Genomic DNA, 14,046 nt, shown 5'->3' on the forward strand with positions numbered 1-14,046 from the left:
TGAATACTAAACATCTGTGACTACCACTCTGAGTTTTGATCTGTTCTGTTCCTGAAACCTATACAAGCATTAAACTCCAGAAATAACTGCTTTTCACTGTTTATTTATGTTGCCTTGTTCTCATTTTTCTGGTTTTACAGGAAGTTATATTCCATGCTGTAATATCATTAAATGGATTTGATGTATTTTGAAAATATATGGAAATATTCATATCTTTAACCTGCATTCATAGTAATTGTATTTCACACTGGAAATCTGATGTTTCAGAAAAACAAAACAAAACAAAACAAAACAAAAGTATATGGCACATATCTGATCATTTGGACATATAAATTCTGAGCACTTACAGTGAGACATGGTTATTACATGTACGCTTTGAAAAACCACTACCCTAAATGAGTCATTCATACTACTGAATGGAATTCCAATTTCATTGTTTTTCTGAATAAACTACCTTGATTTATTTAAAAAGAGAAGAATGAGGTGAAATATTTGAAACATTAACTGTGGCAAAAAAAGTGAATAGGGAGGCAGGATTCTCAGGTGAAAGCAGAGCATTTGAATTACTTTTAACTTGTTGAGGAGAGATTTTTAAGCGACAAACAGGAAGAAGCATTGCATCTTCACTCTTTCCTATTAATTTCACCATTTCTGAATGTAATGTGGGTCTCTGCATACATCAACATCCAAAGAACAAGGCAAAACAAACACTTCCCCCCAATAAATAAATAAATATATTAATTGCTTTCTTAGGAACTTAACGTATTTTATTAATTAGGTATTTTTTCCAGTTTGTTTCCTTTCTTTTCAAGATATTTTTACATTGGGACTGTTAATAAATAAATATACATTTTAGATAATTTTAGTGATATTAATCTTGCAAATGTGCACATTTTCTTCAATGTACAACAAACTTCTCTTACATATTTTACAGCATCCATCATTCTTTCTATATCCTTATCAGTTTTAAATCAGAAAATACAGTTTCCATAAAATGCTGTCTTCTTTATTTATATATTTTACCTTGATTTACTCATAAATAATAGGACATTAAATATAAAGGGAAAGAACATTCTATCAAACTATTTAAAGCCTTTCCATAATAAATTCCATCACTTAAAAATAATCAAAAGGCTAAACTTGAAAATTAACAAACAAGCAAACAAAAGAACATCAACAACAAAAAGTCAGTCATGCATGGCTTTAAAGTATTTTCAATCAGACCTAAAGCATAATGCCTGTAAGCCTTGTTAATACAGAGGCACATGATTTAATAAAGTCAAAAGGTTCTTTCTTTATCAAAAAGCCTAAAAATCATGACTGCATTCTTATGTACTTCAGGATATTTTGAAACCAAAGCATACAGAGACACCTGTGCAAGGCCATAAGCTCCCCTAAGGTATATTGAGAAAGCTAATACACAGAACTAACACTATCAATCACTTTGCACATAGGAATAACAAACATTTCACAGAATGGCTTTTTACTCTCTCCCACTGGAAAAAAAAAATGGTACTGGAAGAAAAATTTTGCTAAAATAGTCTTCCCCAGAATGAAATTACAGTGACTAAGTAGCTAAGAATAAGTTGTGCTTTAAATAAGGCACTTTTTCAGTACTTTGTAGTGTAATGAATTTTTTGCAATGTGATAAAATAGTAGTGGTGCATGCTATTGATTAATGGCATAGTGTGACATAATGAAAAAAAATGTAAGTTTTTTGTTTGTTTTTGACTTTTAATAGAAGAAAAAAAAGCTGCTGCTGCACTGACAAGATCATCTTATTTCTGTATCAAGATTCATCTGAAATATGTAATATATCAAATACATCATAGTCTAACTCATTCATTCCAATACTGTTACATTATTCTGATATGTCATTTTTAGTATCTGGTTATTTCCTGAACAAGCATGTGAGAATATAAAATGTATGTGCGTGATCACTACTCTTCTAAACCGTTGTCTAAATGCATTGATTGAAGCAGATTAAAATGAAATTAAAACATTATTTTCTGGAAATTTCATGACACACAAAGTTCTTTATGAATGAAATCACCACAGGTTTTTAATGACTTCTAGAGAACTCTTTTTGGGAGAAGTTACATTTTAAGATAGTATTAGGAAAAAAAATCAACATAGTAGATTGGGAATTCTAATCCTTTTTTTTTTTTTTGCATTTATTTTAGGTTACTTTACTGCCTTCTTAAATGCAATGAGATATATATATATATATATCCTATTATTGTATTGGTTTGAACAGTGTCAGTCTTCGACATCTAGAAAAATTGTAATTCCCCTTGAATTGAAGAAGGAATTTAATTCTTTAACACAATGAATTTTTTTTACTTTTGTAAAAAGTAAAAAGGTACTACCCAATTTTTACTTTCATAAAAAAGTACCTTTTGTAGTGTATTAGAGGAACTATTGCATAGCTAAAACAACAAAATTCTATTTTGTCAATAGTTATTGGTTATATACCAACACTTGCCAATCAAAAGAAAACTTTATGTAAATTGTTCCTTAATATATGTTTCTATATGCTAGGAATATGGACATCCTAAAAAGATGACGTGCCTTTTCAACCTTTCAGTGACTGCTGCAGCTGCTACAAGGAAACTATCAGTCTCCATCACAGTAATTTTATCTGTGTCCTTACTCTTTTCTCCAATAAGTATAAAATTAGAAAAGTGAAATGTACACATTGGTCCTCCCTATATAAGAAGTGCCAAACTCTCTTTTTATTCTACATACACATGCTGTGGCATTCTTTGCAATATTTCAAAACACTGACTTATTTATACCCAATCTAAGTTTTTCAGCTGAAGCTCTTGATTTCTCAACGTGTTCAATTACTGTTGTAATAGTCCATCACATATATGTCTGTATACATATATATATATATATATATATATATAATATAAATCTCCATCTTTTCTCTGAATTTCTCTATTGCTGGGGATAGGATAGGCACTGTGTTATTCTGAATGTTGCTTAAAAGTAAAATCAGTTCTCGAAAAATTGCAACTTCAAAATTTCTTCTTCACCTGTGTGCCATTAAGGAAAAAATAAAAAATAAAAAAATTACTGCTTGCATCATGGTAGTGCCTAAGAAAACTGTTGTTTCCATTGACAGTAACATTCTACTCTGGCCTTGTTGGAGGATAATATTTTTTTATTATTATTATTGGTCTGTTCTCTGTTATTATATTTGTCTGTTATTATATTTGGTCTGTTCTCCCATGTGCCTGGTGACAGGACAAGGGGGAATGGGCTTAAGTTGCACCAGGGGAGTTTTCGGTTGGATCTTAGGAAGAACTTCTTTACCAAAAGGGTTGTTAGACATTGGAACAGGCTGCACAGAGAAGTGGTGGAGTCACCATCCCTGGAAGTCTAAAAGACATTTAGATGTAGAGCTTAGGGATATGGTTTAGTGGGGACTGTTAGTGTTAGGTCAGAGGTTGGACTCGATGATCTTGAGGTCTCTTCCAACCTAGAAATTCTGTGATTCTGTGATTCTGTGATTATTTATTTTTTGGTGTAATTTGAAGAATTCAGTAGCATATGCAGGTGATGCTCTTGTAGCAGCAGATTTGGATAGTTGTGCCACACCACCTTTTCCACAGTCTGAGCTAATGAAAAGGTATAGCCTGCCCAGTCCCACTCTGCCCTTTCCCCTCCCCACCCACCCTCTTACTACATCATGTCTGATGCTGACCATGTGCAAGATCAAGAATTCCTAGAGAAACTATGCTAAAAACATCAAAACAGGAAACAGCACAGTAGATGTAATTCTAATTTGCTGGACTTGCAGAGGGGAGAAAGAGTGTCTTTTTAACTATTATGTTAGGAACAGTGGTTTTTTAATTACTGGCATTAATATATTTAAGAAAGAACTGTATTATATCTATAGAGATTTTTATATATATTTTTTTTAACTTTTATGAGGTCTTTAAAATGTTCATCTATTTTTTCTTTTTGTGAAGGTGCAGGGACACTTTTTCACTAAGAATGACAAATTTCCCTTGTGTTATTAGGATGCATTTCTTAATAACATTTTTTAGTTAGAGGAGGTTCAGTAACTAAATTATTGAAACCTACCTAGCTTATTTCAAAGTTCTTAGGTGAAATCATTAATTCTGTCACTTTCTTCTAAATATTTATTCTAGAAAGAAAACAATGGCCTTTATAACAAACTTTAAAGAGAAAGGAAAGTATCCAACTTTTTCTGTCCATTGTGACAAGAGTAGAAGCTTAAAGAAGGCTTAAACCTTAATCTTTCTTCCTAGAATTTGGTATTAAAACCATGCTCTGTTAGCTAACATAATAGCAGTGAAATGCTGGAATAAATTGTATGTGAAGGCTGGGGAAGTTTTGTTACTAAAGCTCTGTGTAAATGAAGTAGACCACCATCTGCCAGGAACAGCATTTGGAAAGTTAGTGCTGTCGTGCTGCAAGAAAACGAACTTCAGACAGCACCATTTTCTATGATTCTGTATGTACTAAAGTTTTGTGATGATATTGAACAACATACAGAAATGAAAAAGCAAAGAGACATATCTCTGTGGATTAGAAATAAAGGGGCAAAATTGTTTATCACTTCATGCTTTTAATTAGAATAGAGACATGCCCTGTTTGCAATAGCAGACTTAATGAAGGAGTCAATGCAGATTCTCTTTCTGATTTTGCTTAAGCCTCACCTCTTGCATGAGAAAAGTGTCAATATTTTTTCTGGGTCGGGGGCATTCACCCATTTGGCCAGGTGAATGCCCCTCCTTGCTAAAGGCACCCTCCCAGCCATGCTCCCTCAGGCTGCCTCCTACAAGGGTTGGGGTGTCCACCAACAGTGCTGGCTCTGTCCATGCCTCCTCAGGCTCTCTCACAGGAGCTGCCAGCCCTGGGGGGGGGGAGGGGAGGGGGGAGGCTCTGCGCTCCCCGGAGCTGCTCCATCTCAGGAATCCCCACCCCCACTCTCCCCATAGGCTGTGGTCCCCTACAGTGCTGCAGAACGTGTCCCCAAAGCTGATCACCTTGCAGAGTGTTGTGCCCAGCAGGCAGCCAAGCACTACACTCACTCACTTCCCCCTGCCATGATGAGATGTGAAAGAGAATCAGAAGTGCAGGAACTCATGGGTCAAGATAAATAGTTTTCTAGGTAAAGCCAAAACTGTGCAGGCACGCAAAGCAAAACAAATATTTCATTCACCAATTCCAGTCAGCAGGCAGGCCTTCAGACACTTCCAGAAAAACATGGCTCGTCATATGTAACAGTTACTTGGGAAGTAAAATGTGCACTGTGAACACAGTGAACATTCACACCCTGCTACCACCACCACCACTTCTTTCTTCTAGCTTTTATTGCTCAGCATGACACCACATGGTATGGGATATCCCTTTGGCCAGTCTGGGTCAGCTGTCTTTGTCCCCTCCCAGCTGCTTGTGCAACCCCAGTACCCTCACTGGTACAGGGGTGCCTGTGTGAGAAGAAGGGGGAGTGCCTCACTGTGAGAAGCTGAAAAGTAGGCATTGTAAGCACTTACTGTAAGCACTGCTCTTCAACAACTAAAACATTGGTATGTTATCACCACTATTTTCATCAAGAATTCCAAACACAACACCATACCACTTACTATGAAAAAAACTTAACTCTATCCCAGCCAAAACCAGGACAATGAGGGAATTAGCATTTATAAGCTGATCTGGAGAAGGCATTTATTGCCTTATGGACTGCAAACTATAGTGGAACTATACTGTATCTGTGTCTTCTGTGAATGCCTATTTCCAGGTTCTGGTATGAATGGCAGCATCATAAATGTGAAGAAATGCCACTGGCCTTGTTAGACTTATGCTGATTTTCAGTGTAAAGCTGTTTTAGGACTGAGCTAAGTTGCAGCTTAGGTTGTACATATAGTTATCCTTGAGTGAGGGTCACACAGTTTATTTTCTCCCCCCTCATCAGACATTGAAGTTTAATAATATAAGTTTCAGGTCGCAATTGATAGGTTTAATTTCCAGCTCTCCCATGTGCCATAGGTGCTTTTCAATGAATTATTCATTAGATATTTGTATCATCTGTATATACAAAATGAGATGCAATATCTGTGCCCTGTAAAAGCGCAGAGTGAAAGTTGCTGATTTGCTATTTAATATACCTGCAAGTTCCACATATATTTTTGAAAACACTATAAAAAAGATAACGTCTGCTCTCCATTGTCCATTTTATTTTTCTGTTGTAGTGTTAGGATTGCATGGCACCCTGATTAAAGTGAGTAACAAAGGAATTAACTTCTAGATTTAGTAATATTGCTACTCCAAAAATTCTTTTTATTATATATAATTTGCCAACTTTCAGTGAGATAAAGAAAAACATATATTACAGTCTTGAAATTACACATAATGCTCAATCTGTTTTTCAACTAATGAGAGTATTTTTCTATATTTTAAGTATTATTTTTTAATAGTGCTAAAATATTAGGGCTTATTCTAACCCTGCTCATATTCCTGTTAGAGTGAGTATGAACTGGAGTACTTTACTTATACCATTCATAAATGCCAATGCCTTGAACAGAAGTTGTTCACAGAGCCTTGCAAAAACTTCCACTAAAGTTCCACAAATCAATCAAACAAACAGCAGCTTTCAGGAACTTTTATTTCTACTTCTATGCAAGATTGTCACCACATACTATACAGTTATTTACTTCTGCCAGAGACCCAGAAACTGAGAGGTAGAAAATCTAATGACCCAGAGTGGTTTCTTTGTAAGCACGTGGTCTTGAAAAGAAAACCTGATAAAGAATTGGTTCTTAATAAAAGCTTTAGCGTTCATGGAAATACTTCATACAAAATAATCCTCTTAACAAATGTCAATGTGCATTGTGCAAGTTCCCCCCATTAGTCATTAACATGTCAAGGCTTTAGCATCTTTGCCATACAGCTTTACAAGGGAAATTCATTTTAAGAATATCTGGCCAATATAAGCATTCTTTCAGCTTCAAAAGGTAATATGTCTTCTAAATTTTTTATGTATTTGTCATACATGCATACTGTGCAGAAGTACACATTACTTCATAGAATAAAGCTTTAAATATTTAAAGAATGCACACTTTTCTGATGTTAATGGATAGTTTTCATTGTGACTCAATAAGAAATTGCAGTGGAGTTCTTAGATTTCAGATCTCTTTGCCTCTCTTTTGTGGCAAGTTTACAATGGATTCTATTGAACTGCTGAGCTCTGACAGTCAACATAACTGAATTACACAATGGTAATCTTAGTATGTTGCAAACATGCATCATATACATATATTTTCTTATGACAAGGTGCAAAAGGTGCTGTGCTGGAAAAATATTGTAGTGTTTCTGCTACTCATTCATTTTCACTCCCACAACTGTTTTGTTATTAAACAATGAATGAAGTAATGAGGAACCCTCTTACTAGTTGGCCTAGCAGGAGAGCACAGAGACTCAAATATGCTTAATGGTAAAGCAAAAACAAGAGTAGTAAAGAAAAAAAGAGTTAATAAGATTCTTTCTTGGTGGTTAGCAATTGGGAGCTCCATATTGACAGAATCACAATCAAGCATCAGGCAAACAATCATTGCATTCCTGTGTTCACAATGGAAGAAATTACAGCATAATAACAGCATTATCAGCAGTGCTGCTAGAAAGCTTCATCACTGTTATATGCAGCCAGATTATAATAGCCTACATATATTATGAAAGAGAATGTAGGAGAGGAAGACAGCAGGCATCCATGCTCTGTATTTGCAGAAGAGAACACAAGTGGCTCATTTTCCTCAAGGTGCGTGTGAATTTAGAGCTCACAGGACCGGGCTCTTCCAATTGCTGTGATGAACTTGTGTGTGTACAGCAGTTTTAGGAAACATTCACTCTCTCTGATTGTGATGCTACGTGAACTCTTAAATATTCCAAAACCTCAAGAAGAGCTCAGCTGGAGTGGTTCTTCTGCAATGTCACAACTCCACCAGTCTCTAGAGGCAGATTACTTTTAGACTGAATTGATAGCTAGATTTTGTGCTCCTGGTGTAGTAGTTCAGTGCAGGAGCAATGTTCCTCGTTCCTCTGCTTGTTCCCTGGTTGCAAAAAGAAAATAAAAAGGTACTGCACTTTTCTCTGTTTGTTCCCAGAATTCCAAATCATTATTTTTTATTTTTTTTTGTCTTAATAGTTCAGGTCCATCATACCTCTCTGAACTTCCTGGAAATAAAGTAGACATTAATACATTAATTCAAAATGATTAATTGAAACATTACTTCTGGCACAGTTACAGATACTTCAGCTTTTTATTGATTTGAGTTTGGCATTGACACCTAGCTTTTCTTGCCAGTGTTGATGAGAGAATAAGACCTCATTACTAAAAAAAACAAGGAGCTACTGAGGTGAATGTACATATGACATATACGGTCTCTTAAATATCCCCACCTTAAAAGGGATCTGTCAGAGTTGTTTTTATTCACCAAAACAGTTCAGAAAGCTTTTCAGCTTTTTCCTTTAAATCTAAATATCTCAGGAAATTGTGTCTGTTTTGATTGTCTTTCTCACAGAAGAGTTTTGAAATCCACTCGTTGAGAAGATGAAATGAAAACCAGACCTCTCTGAGCAAAAAATAGACTTTTTTTTTTTTTTTCAGAACTGTGTTTTGTTTTGTTTTGTTTAAAAAAAAAAAAAAAGCTTTTTAACAGGGAAGTAGTGGAGTTACCATCACTGGGGGTGTTTAAGAAAAGGTTGAAACTGTTGCTTAGGGACATGCTTAAGTAGGTGACATTGGTAGTAGGGTTATGGTTGGACCACATAATCTTTAAGGTCTTTTCCAATGTTAATATTTCTATGATTATATGATTAAAAATTTTCTCTGAAGTGGAATGCAAAAAGAATTAGAAAAATCACAGAATAATATTTCTGGTCTCCAGCAATCTCTATTATTCACATAGCTGTTGAACAGAATCTTCCTGAAGTTCTTGGTTAACTGTTTTCAGAAGAATAAATACATATGATTTTATCTGAAAATTGAAGAAAACAGAAAATACCAGAAAGAAGAGATGGGAGGGGAATAGAACATTTATATAAAAGAAGAGACTAAGAACCAAAGGATGACAACTAACCAGAGCAGAAGTGTTACTAGACCTTGTGCTCACCAACATAGATCATTAAAGAGGTCAGGATCAGAGGCAATCAGGGCAGCATGATCATGCAGTGGTAGTTTTGATCTGGAGCGATATGGATGGGCATAGTGAAGATTCAAGTCAGGACGCTGAACTTTAGGAGGCTGAAATTCCAGATGCTTAAAGAATCAGTGGATAGGATCTACTGGGAAACTATCTTTACGTATAAAGGAACAGATCAGAACTGGCAGCCCTTTAAGGACGTTTTTCATAGAGTGCAAGATTTCTGAATTCCCACATGTGAGAAATCAAGCTGGAAAGGCAGGGAAACCACATGGCTCAATAGGGACCTTTTGGTCAAACTGAAGTGTAAGAAGGAAATGCACAGGCAGTGGAAGCGGGGACAGGTGGCCTTGGAGTACAGTGATACTGCCTGGATGTGTAGGGATGGGATCAATAAAAACAAGGCACATCTGCAGGTGAAATTAGCAAGGGATGCAAAGTATAATAAGAAGGGATTCTATAGATACATTAGCCAGAAAGGGAAACTAAAGGGTGCACAACCTCTGATAAATAAGGTGGGAGAACTGATGACAACAGACATGGAGAAGGCTGAGGTACTCAGTTTTCACTAGCAGCCACTCTTTCCACCACATCTCTTAAGTCTCTCAAGTCCCTAAACTTTCAGACAGGGACTGGGGGAGTGAAGCTCCTCCACAGTTTTAGGAATGCTAAAATCAGTACTACAGAAGCAATACTGCATTACTGGAACTATTAATGTTTAATATCTTAATTGGTGACATGGACAGAGGGACTGAATGCACCCTCAGCAACTTTGCAGATAACACCAAGGTGAGTGGTGCAGGTGATATCTAAAGGTAAGGGATGCCATCTAGAGGGACCTAGACAGGTTTGAGAGGTAGGCACATGCAACTCTTATGAGGTTCAACAAGGCCAGGTGCAAGGTGCTGCAGCTGGGTTGGGGCAATCCCAAACATCAGTACAGACTGGAAAAAAAGGATTTTAGAGCAGCCCTGGGGAGAAGAATCTGGGGGTGCTGGCTAATGAGAACGTCAGCATGAGCTGGCAATGTGTGCTTGCCACCCCAAATAGCAATTGACTCCTGGGCTGCATCAAAAAGAAATGTGGCCAGCAAGGCAAGGGAGGGGATTCTCCCCCTCTACTCTACCCTCATGAGGCCACACCTGGAATACTTCATTGAACTCTGGGGCCCCAGCACCAGAAAGACATGGACCTATCAGAGCAGGTCCAGAAGAGGGTCACAAAAAATTTCAGAACACTGGAGCACCTCTCCTATGAAGAAAGGCTGAGAGAGCTGGGCTTATTTAGCATGGAGGAGAGAAGTGTTTAAGGACAGGTTTGGGCAACCTGGTCTAGAGGGAGGTGCCCCTACCCACAGCAGTGGGGGTGGAATTAGATGATCTTTAAGGTACCTTCCAAGCCAAACTATTTTGTGATTCTATGATTCTATGCTGGGCAGGTGGGTTGAAACTAGAAGATGTTTAAGGTCCCTTTCAACCATTCTGATTCTATGATCCTAGAACAGCTGTGTAAGCCTGAGGTAAGTACTGCACCTGAACTGAAGGTCTAATAAAGCCTAATTCAAGAATTAACAATTTACCAATATAGCAAGGGAAATGGAAAAGCTCTAGAGGTGTCTGGAAGTTAATGATGCAGCATTGTGGTAACGACCAAATCAAATTCACAGTTCTCACTGCAAAAATAACACTAAAACTAAAGTACTTCAGGATAAGGCTGTCTCATGCTGCTTGGTGCATTACTCCTCCTGATGTATTTATTATTTTTTTTTCCCTGTTCATACTGCTAACTGGACGTCCTGCACATAAATACATTCTAGTTGCCTACCACCAGCTACTTAATAATTTTAGAACTTTGAAGTCCTATTGAACGTGCTTTGGCAGGGGGGTTGGACCCGATGATCTTTCAAGGTCCCTTTCAGCCCTTACAGTTCTGTGTTCTGTGATTCTGTGAAATCAGACCTGGCTGAACATTGACCTAAATGGAGTGCAATGTCCCCCATGGGAAATGAACTGCTGAGATATTTAAACTAAAAAGATCCCTTGCAACAGAGGCAGATTATCTGTATACTTCTATAAACTCTCCTGTATGTGTGTTTGATGGTGACTGCTATAATTCTCATATTAAATAATAACTCGAGATTCATATGTCAAGCAGAAATAGATGTTATTCCCTGGGCTTCTATTTATATTTCTATTTACTTAGTATACTAAATTAGTATCATTTTCCCATGTAGGGATTCTGTTTTACTGTGACCTACGCATAACAATATGTTTTTAAGTCTTGTTTAGATTTTCCAAAAATGCAGTGCCCAATTCATAGCCTTGTTGCCTGTCCAACTGACTGGACTGCCTATAGAAAAAGGCAGTCAGTCTATCATAGGTATGGAGATACCTACATATATGAATAGATGCTAAGAGGAAAAAAAAATCATTATAATAGGAATATATAACACAAGAGTTCAACGGAAAATCAAGTTATTTATCATTAAGAAAGGCTTAAAGCATACAGATATTTAAAAAGACAAAAAGACAGTTAAAATGTTTTTATTCTCATGAGCTCTGAATATATATAACATGAATAATTTTAAATCAAAGTCTCTGTTGATCTGGAAGGCCTAACTGAGTTTAGCTTCTGTCTTATGGATCTTCAAGGAGTTTTGATTTCAGAATAATTATTTATGTATTTATTTATTTATATAGGCTGAGTAGCAGCATATAGCTCCTATCTTTTGAGCAGCCTTAAATATATATATATGTAATTCCAGACTGGCCCGTAATATAAGGATAGAATTTCATTGTCAAGGAAATAAGGATGGCAAATTTAGAACTTGAAAGGAAAGGGATAAGAGATTTGTTCTCTCACCAGCTGGCCACAGAGAAAGCTTGTTTTCTTGGGAGCACTAAAAAAAAAAAAATCGTTTGACAGCAGATCTGAAAAGGTGGTCACAAAATAAACAGAGCTGCTAACAGGAGCTGTCACCATGCTTAATACTGATGAGTAGTAATTAATGCGGATTCTTTCAGGCAAGACTTGCAGGCTCAAATGGTGCTTAGTGATTCATGGAGGGAGAGGAAAGTGAGAGAGAGCAACTCTGAATGTGAATTTACCCCGTGTTAAAGTCTGGCAGCAACAGTCCACAGAGCCTTCAGCAGCAATGAAGTGACTCTGTGTATTTACTCACATTGGAAAATGCTTTAAAGGCAAGAATATTCACAGTTACTGGAGATGAACAAAATACATTCTTATTCTCTAATATACTTTGTACCTGAGGGCAATTTAGATCTTGATGGAAAATCTCAGCTTTCTGGATCATTGTTTAGAAATCACATAATAAGATTATTGTGAGGTTTATAAGTTAACTATGTGGTGGTCTAAGAATGAATCATTGAGAAAAAAGTTGATATGGATGATGATTGAAAAGCACTATTTTAATGCCTTTCATTTAGCTCAAGTGCCAACAATCTGGAGAAATATATTTTAATAATAATAATATGTAAGGTGTAAGATGTAAAATATAGGATATAAATTATGATAGACATTGATGTTTTATGTGTGAGAACCTTTTATCTCTTAAATTTTAGATGGAGGTGCACTAAGGTTGCATCTCATTATGCTCAGACAATCTGTCATGCTGTAGAAATGTTTATGCACTTTGGAAATACAATACAAAATTCCACAGTTGTCTTTATGATATTTTTAACGTTGATCTTTTCAACATATGGATACTGTAATTTATAATAATGCAGAAACCAAGAGAGTGTGTTTTACATCACTGATAGGTTTTACACAAATCTGTGCATCACATAATAGTGATTATCAAACATAGTCCCACTGATATCAGGGGAGATAAAGCTGAGCTCTTGGATTTTTAGCTCTTGTAATGCTACAGCTTTTCTAAGTATAACTTGTTAGCCATTCTCATAGTATTTAAAACCACTGTAAATGTGTTGCTTTGCTACCTATTTCAGCTAGATGAAAAGTGCTCAGGGATGTCCTGCTTGTTAGATTCTCTGAAGAGTTATCAGTCAGGAAACTAAAAAGTGTGTCTTGTGAAGAATTTCTGAATGGGATAGTTATTTGGTGTGATTTACCCTTCAGCTATCTGTAGGCTCTGTATGGTTCAGCAGTAAAATCTGAGGAATGATGACTTGGATTAAGTTTTGTGGCAGGGTGACCTACTGGTAATTTATTCTTTAGGAAACACAGATAATGACAGATCTTTGTTCTGTGTATTGAAGACATATCATATATTTCCCAATGTAAAGGCAAGTTGGGGAAAATAATTTTAAATGTATTGTCAATTAAAAATAAAAGTTGAATAGTGAGAAATAAAGACAAATTAAATCAACACCTTCCCATTAACTGCTTCCCATGTTCAACTTCACTTACAGTTCATCTACCACCCTACACCCCAAGTGACACAAGGGAATGGGGAATAAGGCCTCTGATCAGTCCATCACAATTCCTTTCTGCTGTTCCTTCCTTCTCACAGCTTCCTTCCCCTGTGGGTTCTATCCACAGGGCTCAATTTCTTCAGGATAAACTTGCTTTGGAAAAGGTCCTCCATTGGCTGCACTGTGGGTATCTGCTCTAGTGTGGTCAAAACCAGTATCTTCATCTCAAGCAACCAGGAACATTACAGAGTGCAAAATTTTTTCAATATAGAAATTAAAGCTCCATGCAGCAAAGAAATAATGGTTAATTGATTACTTATGAGCTTCCTAGTGATTAAAAAATAAATAAATCAGTAATCAGAGAGATGTATTAGCATAAATTACATATGCTTAGCATAATAGCAAAAACACCAACCATGTGATACTCTGAATATGACTTAAAAACATGAGTATGTATTGTTAAATTAACGACTCAA

This window comes from Anas acuta, chromosome 8, assembly GCF_963932015.1.
Source record: "Anas acuta chromosome 8, bAnaAcu1.1, whole genome shotgun sequence".
Taxonomy (NCBI): Eukaryota; Metazoa; Chordata; class Aves; order Anseriformes; family Anatidae; genus Anas; species Anas acuta.